Raw genomic sequence first — 13,871 nt, forward strand, 5'->3', positions numbered from 1 at the left:
TTCCATGCGTCAAGCAGCCTAACATTGCCTTTGTTTTTTGAGCTATTGAAAAGGAAAAAATGGAGGTCTTGTTTCCCTTTTTTTTTTTCCTTTTGGTATGTAAGCCAATACACTCATAACCTCCGGTCCCTGATAAGCCGTTGGGAACAAGCGAAAGTTGATGATGTCTCAGTAGTTTTTACTGACAGCAGCAGGAAATCACTGTAGAGGCTCTCTAATGTTCCGTCCCCTGACCTTGCTCATGTAAACAGGATTTGGAGGAAGCAAAGCAATGTACTGTAATCTGGAAGTCAGAAAGTCTGCACTGGTTGTGAGACGTTTGCTGTTCTTTCTTTTGGAGTGCTAGTTAACATTGAAAGCAAGATGTGCTTTTTATTCATTTGTAGTACGGATTGTTAACACTGGATGAATTATTGGAAGGAGAAAGATTATTCCTGTCTGGGACAAAAGGATCATGCTATGTTTTAACATAGGAAGTGACCAAATAAATGCTCTTTCCCCAAAACTTGTAAAATATTCAAATACAAATAAGAGCATGTGTAATTTTTATTCCTTGAGATCAGACATTATTGGTTTATCTGTATTGCATTTGTTGTAGGCCTCTTGATGCAAAAAGAGGTATCTATATTCTCTATTTATACCAAGAAAGGCATGTGTATAGGATGTATTTCAGTACTTAGGTATTTTTGACATTTTTAATGACTGTATTTTCCATACAAACAAAGAATAAACAACCCCATATACGTTGCCGAGTGTGTCAACAATTAGAAATGCAAAATTTGCATCTAGTTCTTCCATCTCTGTGTATATTAAGGTTTACACAACTGTCCTTTTCATGGGAATTTCTTTTGAAAAGAACCTTATGGAATATTGTACTTTCCTTGCATGCCTTAACACTTAACTTCAGAATTCTTTCAAAGGGAATTGCAAAAGAAAATATATCTTAAAACCAAAACACTGCATGTTTTACTTACTTTACAACTTAAAATATATTGTGATTTACATCCTTTCCTAGCTCTAGCCTCATATTGAAATAAACACCAGCCCTCTTCAAGGAGTTTAAGGGAAAAGGAAAAAGAAGAAAGTACAAAACAAGAATTTTACAGCTAGCTGACCTCCTCTGGGCCCCAACTTCAATTTGAAAGGGAACATCCAATCAGAATTCATGTGTCATTTCTCTGTGCCCAGTGGTTGCTGCAGTTCATCCAAAATCACAGCTTGTGGATCTCAAGTTTTCTTAGGACCTTCAACATTCGATCTTTCACTTAAACTCATTATTGCATGATATTTCTATGCTTTTCTCTACCAAAGGAAAGTTGTTATTACCCTTTTAAGAGGAAGTCTGTAATCCTTGTCCACTAAGAAAAGGCAAAATAAATGTTCTGCTTGTGTTCCTTCCCTAAAACTCTGTTGCCAATTATACTGAATCAGAGTTCAGCACTCTGAGACACCAGCAGCAGAAGGACTTTGATCAGACTTGACGGTTGCCAGCCTCTCCTATCAGTCTCTCTGCTATCCACTTTGCCTCCTATGTCTCAGGCAGAGCTTTAGCACTACTGCAAAGTGCAAAATTAACGTTCACGCCACGTAATAGTGGTGTGAAGAACACCAAAATAACATCAAAATAAAAAGGGTCACTCCCTGAGTAGGTATAGATGGATGTTTTTATGTGTGTATTTCTATTCTTGTGACTGCTGGTAAATGCAGTTTGAGTAAATAGCAAATGCTATGATCCAGACTCCAAATCACAAACACAGTATGAAGATATGGGACAATGTGAAAAGTTTTTTTTTCCTCCAAAGCTGTGAGCTTAAACTCTCTGCAGCTTCTATGTAGATTAGTGTACTAAACTTTAAAAGAGTCTTCTGTCACAAATGCCAAAAGAATGAAGCGTATATGTTGAACAGTGAAATTCTAAACTTCTGAATGTCATTGTAGAGGTGTGGGGATGTTTATAAAGAAAAACTGTTTATACTTAATCCCAAAAGAACCATGATTTAATAATACTAACATAAAATAACAAAGACCAAGGCACATAAAGGTGAAATCAATTTTTGCAATAAAAGAAGAGTATGAGCCAAGTGGCCCTTGCATTTTGCAGTGGTGATATTCTACCACAGCATGTAACTGCAGGTTTACAAGGATAGAACAGGAAATGTGTTGTGCTGCTACATAATTAGGTAATAATACGTGTCCTGATGTTCCCTAATAGGATTCATTATATTCTTTGAGTGAACTGGAGCTTGAGATTCGAGTTTTCACTGGAGACAGAATTCTGAACTTGAGCACTAGAGAGTGCAAGAATATAATATTTCTTATCCTGTTTTTTAACCTGTTTTCCCTGGGAAATGTAGCTTATGAGTTTATATTATTTATTTGTCTTTCTCTGTCTCATCTTCCTAATAATTCTTGAATCAAATTTTTTTATAACCAAGTTAGGGAGTTAGAAGCTGGCAGTATAAAGGAACGAAGGTTAGTGCTGCCACTAAATTAAAAAAAGGTGGGATGTGATGCTGAACTCCCTGGTGCTGGACTAAGCATGGACTAGCTGCAGGTGACCTGTCCTGTAGGAGTATCACAGTACACATGGAGGGAGATAGAGTTAGAGTAGGACAGGAGGTTCAGGAGAAGCCCCTCCTCACCACTCCAGTTTAAAAGATTAAGCTTCGATAATTTAGTTTTTTTTTTCACAAAGCAGTTTAATTATGTTGCCATTGCCCCATAGTGATATTATTTACAGGTGCTGTTGCTCTTTTTGTACCATTGTACCATACAGGTGCTGTTGACTTTTTGTACCATTTTGTGACATTATGGGCTTTCTGTAGTTGACTTTGAGTTTGACTGGCAGTAGTTTGCTTTGTCTAAGGTCTTAGTCAGGGCAACAGCACAATGCCTCAGGAGTGCTTCGGGTTGATCCATCTCTTTATATTGTTCTTTTGGCAAATCAGCACTTTTCTGGGAACTAGAGGACTGGAAGTTCCAGGTATTATTTCTGCTTCAACTTCCTGAGATACTGTACTTGTCTGTTCTGACCTTGTCTGCCAAAGTCATGCTTCCCCTTGTATCTGCTGGGAATCCAAGCTGTATCCACAGTTCTCACAGCTGATTCTGAGGCATGTAGAAAATGCTTGACAGCTATCAGCCCCCACATCCAATAACAACTGGTTCCTTCCTCTTCCTGGGGAAGTGTAACATCCTCTGAGAAGAACTATCCCCTGAGGAATGCATGAACAGCGGCAAGCCTTTCACACAGGAAATTACTACTATTGCACTTGCAGAAAAGTGTCTCTGTCACTTGGATTGTCAGTCCATAATGAGCTTCCTGCTGACCTAGATGATGATTTACTACTGATCTGAATGCCATTTGTGAATCATTTAGCTTAATGGAAGTTAATTAAGTTAGCATTCAGTAGCTCTGCTACTGCAAACACCTGTTATACAATTTTTTTCATTCAATAGCACAAGTTAAGTTTTGAACTTTTTAGTATTCATGGCATTTCAATAATTCTGAAATCCCACATTTTCTGGAACTGAGAAACAAGGGAATATTTGGCTTGGTTCATAGTGTGTGATTCCCTTAGAAAAGGTTACAAGGTTTTATTTTTGTTTATTTTAAACTGAATATTAAAGTTGTGCCACAGATCAAGTATGCCAGAAAAGGTGGTATTAGGCTCTTGATTTACTCTTTGTTCATTAATATTACTGGAAGCTAAGTTTAATACAGCATGCTTTCAAATTAGTTGGACAATCTTGAATGTAAAATTGAGTATATATAATAAATATGTTATTAGAAATGGTTAATGCAAGTTTGTTACTAAAGGAAACACTTTAATAGTGTTCAGATCTCTTCTTATTTTTAAAGGACAGTGTTTGTATATGTGTTGCCAAATTCTGTTTATCACTGAGATTACAGTGCTAACTAAGCAAAGAGGATACTTTCTGCTAGTTTGCTGTAAGAGGTATGGTTCTTTACTCCATGTGAGAAAATGGAAACCGAGTTGCTTGAAATGGGACTTACAGAGATGTTTAAAATAAAATTCAGTATCAAGAGCAGAGATGATTTTTGTACTGATCTCATCCAATAGATGTTTGATGCAGAAAAAGATCTGAAAACCTTTTGGTTCCATTTTCTACTAAAATAGATTTGAGGTCAGAAATTAGGCAGAACAATACTAAAGGATGATTTCACAGTCATTTTAACTTAACAACTGTTTTTGTCTGGTTAATTGCATCCAAGTCAATTTCCTGATCTGCTTAGCTATCCAAACACTAATACCAGCACAAAGGAAATAGTGGGAAAGATGGTCTGGAGATTAAGTAGGTGGTTAGTGCTGGCTGTAACTTGGTTTAGGCTAACCAGTATCTGTTGAGTCCATGTATCTAATGTCAAGAAGGGCCAAGCTGAAGTGATTGCTCTGTAACATATACAGGTGTGTCACATGCATGGCACATCTGAGCACAGGCTTTCATAAGATTCAGTCTGTGGAGAAAATAGGAGTGAAGCAGATGGTGGTGATGGCTTCCTTTTGTTGAGGCAGTAGATGACTTGGGTTCAGTTCTCCTTTGCAGCCTAAGAGGATTCAGCCTGCTTTCTTCTATCTGTGTGGCTGTAACCTAAATAGCAGGAAATGAAGACAGAGGCTGAATGGAACTCCATCCTTTATTCTTGAATTTGGAGCCCTGTAGAGTAAAAGCTGAAAGCATACGTCATCAGAGGAGAGCAGTCTGTCATCAATGATTAGGGTGTTTCAGAAAAGAAACTATTCCATTGCTCTTTATGCATTTTACAATAAATAATTAAAAATAAATAAATAAATATGGAAGCTGTGTGACTTACACCCTAAGTGGAGATTAAAAATGGAAAAGAAATAGCTGTTCTGAAGAGCTAGTATGGGACTTGATAGAACTAGCTAGGGGTGATGCTCAAGAAATGTAGAGATTGTGCGTCCTGAGCTTCAGGTTGTCACATCTTGCTGCAATTCACATACCTGATGCACAGGTATTATCGTGCAACTGTGATGCAGGATTACAGAAGTTTTATTACAGAATTGGAAGACTCCTTCCTTGACATAAAGGTCTAAGTGAATTAATTATTTTATCCTTAGACTGTTCTTAGGTAAACTGGTATTAACAATTCCTCACTGAAAAGGTTAATCTTCCAAGCCATAACTTGTTCTTACATGAGTTTTCTCATTTCTTACACATCACATTGGAATTATAGACACAGAATTTGTCTCATTTTTTGCCAGTATAATGTAACAATATAATACTATCTCTTGCTAAGTACTTTCAGCTAAGTAAAATTACATCAATGTTACTGTAATTCTTCACTCAATTACCTCATCACATTTGATTGTATCATTTCAGTTCCATATTATGATGCTGTAATTCTTTTCCAAAACATCTGTTTTCTAGCGTGTTATTTGACACACCTGTACCTTCATCTCTGGTATCTTACCTTTGAACATATTGTTACATTTGGACAGTTCAATGAAACCCATTTGCCAAACAGCCTTGACTCTTTTCAATAGCAATTTCAAACATATCTCTTTTGAATCATCTGTTAATTTCATCTTTCTCATCTTTTTTTTTCTTTCTCAAACGATATTGATTTTCTTTACGTTAAGTCTTAAATATTTGCTAGTTATGCTGTAAATCAATTTCTCAGTGTTTCCCCTGATATTATTCTCAAGGCAGCTGTGACCTGTGACCACACTGTTATCCTGTTCATCCTTTCTAAATATTGATAGATGGTTAGCTTCCTCATTCTCTTGGTATTTTTTCCAGAATAAAAGCAAAAAAATAAAATAAAAGCAATACCATTAACCTACCATCTCTAGCTATTAGGAGTACTATTGCTCGGATTTCTGATATCTGTCAAGTACAAATAATCCTTGAGTGAGAGAAATAATGTATCCTAACTTCATATCTATGTTTCACGTGATTTACTTGAAGCTCTTCTCTTGTTATGCAGTAATTGTAAGTTCTATTTCTCACGTCTGCATTCTCTGGTCTCCAATAATACGTAAACTTGTGCCAGATCCTTTCTCCCAGTGGGAGTACTTATTGATTTCTCTCCTTTAGCTAGCAGTCTGTTTTTAGGAAAATTACCTGAAATCAGCTCTTTTAAGATACCTCTGTCAGATTCCTCTTTCAGACCCTTTAAAGTGTGCAACAAATTCAAAATGTATAAACGAGGTGTGAGGACAGACAGACAGAAACGAGTGAACTAAAACAACCTTCTTAATTGCTCTTAATTCTAATGGCTATAGAGTTGATTATGCCATCAGTTATCCCAGTCTGCTGCATTTCATCATTCATGGTTTATGGTCATTTGTATTATTCTGCTAAGTTATAAAAAGCAACAAAGCATTTTGCATATCTCTGAAGACAGTAACTCCCCAAGAGGAATTTGGCATTTGGGGTTGGAATGCTAGTTGTTGATCTGGGATTATAGTGCTAACTACTTTCATTTTTGTTTTCATTTCAACATCCTTTCATGTATAGTATGTGGTACACAGCAGCATTATGTCTTCTTCCATGCTCCAGAGTGCATAGCATCTCCACATGCTGACTAGACCACTACCCATTGTAAATGATATTATACAATTGATTACACATTCTTTAGCTCTCCTGTGCCACTGAAAGTGTACAGTTGGCCTGAATCAAATAAAGATAATAAAAGGAATATAACATATTTTTCTTGTTTACGTGCCTTTAAGTGTGGTTGTTTTTGTATCTGTTATCTATATCCCCGTGCAGTTTTTCATTAATGGTATCAATATAACTTTGTGCATGTCTTTCTTTCAATGCAATTTTATCCCTAATCCAACTCTACAACTACAACCAAACTATAGAGAAATGTGCTTCACTTTCAACCAGTGTGGCATCTGGCTGTAAGCACATGGGAATGCAAGGAAATTGCAGGATCTGAGTTGCTGATCTGAATGAGAGTATTCTCATGCAAATGTTACTCACTTAACTTGATTGATCTCTAGATACTTGTGCTAATATTGACCGTTATTATTGTTAGAAATTGTTTTCCTTAAGTTTCAGGGAGATAGACAACAGGGAACACCAGTGTGTTTTCACTGGAGTAAGGGAAATGATATATCTTCATTTCGTATATTACTAAAAAAATGGGGTTTTTTTGTGGGTTTTTCTTTTTTTTCTTAAAAGGTAAAGCATAGATCCTGTAGTTCAGTCATAATTACAAAGCAAGAGGGCATTAATTTGAATTGACGGTGATTCCTAACAACATTTTCCATTTTATTGCTCAGTAGAGCATCAGGCTTCCAGGCAGAAATTTGTACTAGTTCTTTTCCTTTTTTTTTTCCTTTCCTTTTTGGTTTTCAAGAAGAAGCTGATTGCAGAGAAGCCATACATTTCACATCACTAATAATATGAATTAGGATCTTAATCTGTAAGGCATTCCCACACAAAGAACTGAGAAAAAGGAGGCAGCATTTTGTACTTTTCACACTTCTTGCTTTCTCAGAGCTCTGCATTTTGGCTTTCTTTCAGCTTTATTTGTGTAAATGGAGAACAAATCCCTGAATTTTAGCTTACTACCTCTGTTATTTCTCAGTATAGTTTACCTATAAAAACCAAAAGTCAGTAACTATGGATATGACATTTGTGATATTAAGAGCAACTGTTGATGTGGATGTGGGAAGGTTTTATGAATTTTCATTGGATTGGAACATGATTTGTATAAATTGTATATTTGTATTTGTGTTCATAGCTACTGAACTTAGGCACTGTGTTTCATGTTAAGGCTTAGGTTTATCCAAATCCAGGGAAACAGCATAGCTATTAAGTTTTTGTGGATCCCTTTACTGGATTTGAGCATGCAAGGAACTGTTGATGTTAGAAATAAATATCAATTGCAGGAAAAAAAAAAGCAAACAAAAAAAAAAAGATGATTTCTGTCTTTAAAGCCTGGATATTACTGATAATCTAAGAGTTTAGGAAAATCTCAGGGAAATATTATTTGCTTCTAGCTGCGTGTACACAAACCTTTATGGACTGCTATGATCTTTTGTTGACCAACTTAATTTTTGTACTTCTTTGGAAAAAAAATACAACTTTCTTCTCCTATGTTCTCTTGACAAGAAAGAAATATGGAACAAATTGTTTGATATGTACTAGATCCTATATACATGGAATTGCTCGTTGTTTTTCACTATTTTCTCAGACCAGCAGCAATGGTAAATAAAGCTATTGGAGAAAAGCTGACATAGTAAAACAACATAGCTGCTTTCTCAGTATGTATTTGATAGAAGACTGGTAAAGCACAATATGATTTATTTACATAAAACTGTAGTCTGTTGTGCCTGTGAACAGAAATGTTTAGTCTTTTATAATGTTACAGCAATGCTAAATTTAACATAACTGTAATCCTGGTAAAAAATGGATCTGGTTAATCAGATCGTTCCTATAAGACATCATGATGTTTTTAAAAACAAATTAGCAGCTATTTTTTATTCTATTGTACTGACTTCTTGACCTCTATAAACTCAGCTGGCTTCAGACGGAATTTGCTGTTTTTGTGGCTAAGAAAATGCTATGAGTGAAAATGCATGATTTGCTAAGGAACATAGTTGGATAGTATTGCTTGGTGTGTCGGCTCTGAATTTGTATCCTGATACCACCAGCAGTCATGGCTGGTTTCTTCCTACTACCGGTAGTGATGACACTTGCATGGTAGAGGGAATATTTTCTTGCCAGATTGGATGAGATGCATTTACAGTAAATATTTTCAGTGTATATGTTTGGATCCATTTAGCTAGGGCATTCTTTTAAGAACTAGAGAAGATTAAGGCACGTAAGAAACTATGAAAACCTTTGAATTGAATGTGAATTCCTATACTGTGAGTTGTTCTGAAAGTGTTCTGCTCAAACTAGAAATGTTTGGTTAAACTTTTTCAAGATGCTGCACAGTTTATCTTACTGCTTGAACACAAAACTTCCATTAAAGTTTGCAAATAAAATACATCAGAACAACCTTATCAGATAACAACAGGCACAAAACTGCATTTTGACAGATGGCAAGTTTTTGATGTGCTTAATGCTGATTCATGTGCGTGCAAGAGAAGAGAGGAAATGAGTGCTGTCACCAGCTGAAACCAAGGAGTTTTCTGCAGTAGCAACTGATAAATCAGATTGTCATTTAGCATACTTGGTGTTAGGCTAATAGATTAGAGAGCTTCATTTTTTGTGGAGCATGCATTCATTCAAAAAATAATTTCAAAGTACTAAAAACTTTCTGCCTATAATTATATTAATATAATTATTTTAAATACATACATACATGAATTCCACTGGATGGTTCACTTTAGCATACCCACAGTGAAACATTTTAATTTGAGGGTGGGTTCATAAGATGTAGGGGAAAATGCAGTGATAATGGCACTGTCATTACTTCTGAGAAACTTTGCATGGTTTAAAAAAAGAAAACACAAAATAGCACAGAAAGTCAAGGTCTGGTGAGATGGAAGACTGCACTGTTAAGTCTTTGCTTGTTGGTCTATTTTGAGCTTTAATGCCCTATTTATGACTAATTGTTTGTAGTTGTTTTAATCACAGTATGAGAAATGTTTTAGTATTAGTTGGCAAACGTGCCATGTGTTCAAAATTTAAAGCATTATTTTTAAAAAGCAGACCATGCCAATTTTTGTGATTCATTAGGAAGCTTACCAGTGTCACTTTTTCATATAAGCCCATCTTAATTATAAGATCATTAGAGTATTCATTTGGGAGCTGTTGTGTATATTTTATGAATCCAAAGCTCTTAGAAGGCTGAAGACTAATGATTTTGAAGATGTTTTTTTGAAGATTTTCAATTGAGAGACACAGACCTCTATTATGTCCTATTTTTTTTTTCCTTTAAGGAATGTTTTTCTCTATAAATAAAACTGCTCAGGCATCTTGATACATGGATGCATTTTATTCAAATTCTGTTCTTGTATATGATCTGTGAATGTTTTGTGGGAGAACATTTTGGAATACTCAGAGATGATCAGATTACATGTAAGGATTTTTCACAAACTGATTAAGTACCACCCACAGAGTTTTGTCTTATTTTGCTCAACAGAAAACAAAGACAAGCAATTATGGCTTGCTGTTTATGACATCATTTATAAGCTGAATTTAATTTTCTACTGAACATCCGCTTGGTAATGTCATGGTAATAACTTCCTATTGATTAATTAAATCTGCTCTTTCTCTTCCTAGTTTGTAACTCACATGAATTTGCCCAAATGTGAGTCTATTTTATTACTAAAGGGCTATGAATGGAAATAATGTATACATTTTAATTTTCTTCTTAGTTTGCTCCAAAGTAGCAATTCTAAATTGTTACCTCATTGAAATTTCTTCTCTTAAAATAAGCAACAGCTCTGAGGTTTTATAGAATATCGTGGGTTTTTTTGTTTGTTTGTTTGTTTGTTTTAATTATGAGGCATTTTTATAACATTGGGGGCAATTTATGTTATTTTTATGTACTTGATACTTGAGAATTAATAACCCCTAGGACACAATTTGCAAGGCAGTGTGCCATAAGCAAAGCCAAAGAGTATTGGTTGGTGTTTAAATACAGTCATGTAGGTAACTTCAAAAGTAACTACAACAGATAAAAGAGCACAGTAACACTGTTTAATAGAGCAAGACTCAGGCTCAAAACAATTTTTCAGTGTGGTCACAACCATTAGCTATGCATTTTCACCAGCAATGAATAAGAGCCTGCATTCAGTGTTCATAAAAATCAGCACTGGCAGAGGCAACCCTCTGTTTAACAGCTGCTATGACAGTGTTGTTGCTAGGAAAATGTTGCCTGTGCAGACCATCTTTCACTGGCCTTAACAGATGAAGTCAGAAGGCACCAAATCTGGGCTACACAGTGAAAGGACAGTCCACCCAAGACTGGCAATATGCTTCATGGTTTTCAAACTGCTACGGGGCCTGGCTTTCTCATGTTGCAAGAGAAGGTTTGTCGTCTCTCTGGCTTCACTTTGGAAGTTGGAGCCTTCAGCTTAGTCATTGTTACAGTGTAGTGGTCAGAGTTAATAGTTTGTCTGGGCTCCAGGCAATCGAGAATGATCACCCCTTTCCTATCCCAAAAGACAGTGCTCATCACTTTACCCACTTAGAACTGCATCTTGAACTTATTTGAAGAGGAATTCACGTTGCCACTCCATGTACCACTGTTTTGATTTCAGCATGTAGTGGTGACACATCTTGTCACCAGTAATGATGTGATCCAGAAACTGCCACCTTCAGCCTCATATTGGTTCAGTAGGTCCCAAGAAACTTGCATCCAGCATTCTTTCTGTTCTTGTGTGAGCATTTGTGAGTGTCTGCGTTTCACAAGACACATGGAAATCTAAAGTTTACTACTGCCATGGAGAACATATCCTTGAGTTCTACCTCTCTTTCCTTCAATGTGTCCTGACTAAATTGTCTCCAATTTTCCTGACATTTGTTGCAACTTAATTAGTTGTCAAATTTAGGTAATCTTTGTTGAGATTTGGCAAGAAGTCAAGATTCACAGAGCAAAAAAGTTTCTGTAATCTCACTATTTTTTATAGAAATCTCAACAAGTAGTCCTAATCAGACTGACTCTCCTGATGCAGATAAATGCAAAGGTGCTGTCCTTCTTTACAGTGTGACTGGTTCTAAGGTGGGAAGTATTTAACGTATGGCAACAGTTTTTGTCTTAAATGTCTGAGTGCCAAATGAAGCCTTTTTCATGTTAATCAGCATTTGAAAATATCTCCATTTTGTGAATTTGTATGCATACTAAAAAGCTTCCATTCATCCTGTTTCCCCAGGACCTCAGATATAAGTTGGTTAGTCAGAAATAACACAGTGAATCTAAGCTCCTTTAAGAATGTGAATTAATGGCATCTCATGTAACAAAATCTGCAAAAGGAACATACAGACAATCTTGAGATGCAGTGATCCCACATAATTAATGCACATCTAAAAAAATATCCTGAAATACTCACAATACTTTATTTGGGGGACTTCTAACACTTGAAAGCAAGCAGCTAAAGCAAAGTAAAAGGAATAGGACATGCATTTTTCTTTTCTGCCTACCTTGTCTAAAAATCAAACCATTTGCATTTTTGTGCTAAAAGGTGACTCCTTCGCAATGTACAGTACTGTGGAGTAATTGGAAATTGACATCACAAGATGTTGAATACTGAAAATAAATCAAAATTGATGGTACTGGAAATAAATAATTAACTCTTCAGATAGCAATTAAAGCATCTGGTTAGGAGGGGGAAAATTCTGGGTTCCAATCTGTTCTTGTAAGAATTCATTTTAACCTATATCTATACAGTGAAATATAAAATCTCGCATGGGAACAGAATTTGCCTGCTCCTGTCTGAATGTTCTATCCACTAAAGGTGCGTTTTTTTGGCCAGTGGCAAAACTGGCAGCATTACTCAAGAGATTACCCTTTCTTCCACTGTTTCATGTCTTTAATAGACTACAGCCTAGCTGAAGAAGCATTGCCCTATGAGCCATGAGTCTGAATAACCTTAAACTGAGACACAAGTTCCCTCTAGTTCAATGAAGACGTTTTATAACCATTAGGACACTCTGTAGATCAGTCTTGCATGCTTAATATTTGATGAAATCTTTAGTTTGATGTCTGATACTTTTATGACACAATCAAAGCATCAGTACAAACCACTGATGAATTTCAGCATTGCTTGTATCGGATTCTTATTTCTGACTTGCATAGTTCGTTTGCATAAATCAGTCACAAAGCATAGAAAAGAGGGTGAAAGGGATCTGGAGGTATCTTCTAGTGCACTTATCCATTTCTTTCACAGTAATGAAATCAATGAAAGTTGTGTATCACCAAACGCTATGTTACTGTCCAACCTTGAGGAGGGTCCCACGTGATTTTGTAGCACTGTATGTTAAAGTTTGCAGTATACACGTGGTCTCCCCCTACCCCTTACACCCCCATTCTCTGCACTTGTTGGATTCATTCCTGAGGGCTGAAATCTGTTGCTACCCAAAGAAGGTGGTGAGACTTTCCTTTTTGCCATGCTCTTCCTAAGGTATGAAACCCTTTTACCACAGATCTCTTCTTTCAGCTGTTACTCTCCCTAGACCTATGCTCTTCTATTGAGTCTCTTTGGTTTGCTCTCACACTTTACTAGTAAGAAAAGCCCTACCAGATAGCTTACCCAACTTGTCTATTGCTCACTGATGTACATGGCACTTAGGGAAGAAAAGATTTTGGAAAATCAGCACAGTGAGTCCAGAGAATAAACATGTCAGGAGTGCACAGGATGGCACTAAAAACACAGAAAAAAACCACAGTTTTACCTAATAGTGGTGTCATTTTTTTTCACATACATTTAAAAGCTGAAATTTCCTTTTTGGTTTTTTTTTTTTTTTGCTTGGTGAATGGATACTTTCATGAGCTCTTGAAATATTTCAGAGAAACTGTTAAACTGTAATTATTTTATAATGGTTACAGATATCGAAAACATAATTAGAGATAATAAGATCTGACTGCTCCTATTTATTTCAATTTTTGTTCATTTTTATCCTATTTATCTTTTTTATCCCATTTATCCTTTTTATCCTGAAGTTCAAAGAAATTGCAAAAAGTTTAATAGGAAGAGTTTTTATGAGAGACCCTCCAAAGAATTAGTGATGATTTCACCTATCCTGACTCAAAAGTGCCTTTAAAACTTCAAGGCACAAAAAAAAGCAGAAGTCGTTAGGAAGATCATGCTCTACCACTTACCCTGAAGCAATATTTATACAGCAAAGTTATTTCTCTCGGACATGGTGTGGATCTTTTATGCTGTTTTCTCTTCCTGTTGCCTGAAGAATTTGGT

At 36.0% G+C, this 13,871-nt stretch overlaps 1 protein-coding gene across 1 annotated transcript in view; it reads left to right on the forward strand.

The window, feature by feature from the left end:
* The window catches only part of POC1B (POC1 centriolar protein B), a 44,759-nt gene that overhangs the window by 27,160 nt on the left and 3,728 nt on the right, over window positions 1-13,871 (forward strand). The window lies entirely within an intron of this gene.

The sequence above is a fragment of the Cyrtonyx montezumae genome, unplaced genomic scaffold (genome assembly GCF_038088225.1).
Source record: "Cyrtonyx montezumae isolate F1298 unplaced genomic scaffold, pur_monq_1.0 scaffold_3, whole genome shotgun sequence".
Classification (NCBI taxonomy): Eukaryota; Metazoa; Chordata; class Aves; order Galliformes; family Odontophoridae; genus Cyrtonyx; species Cyrtonyx montezumae.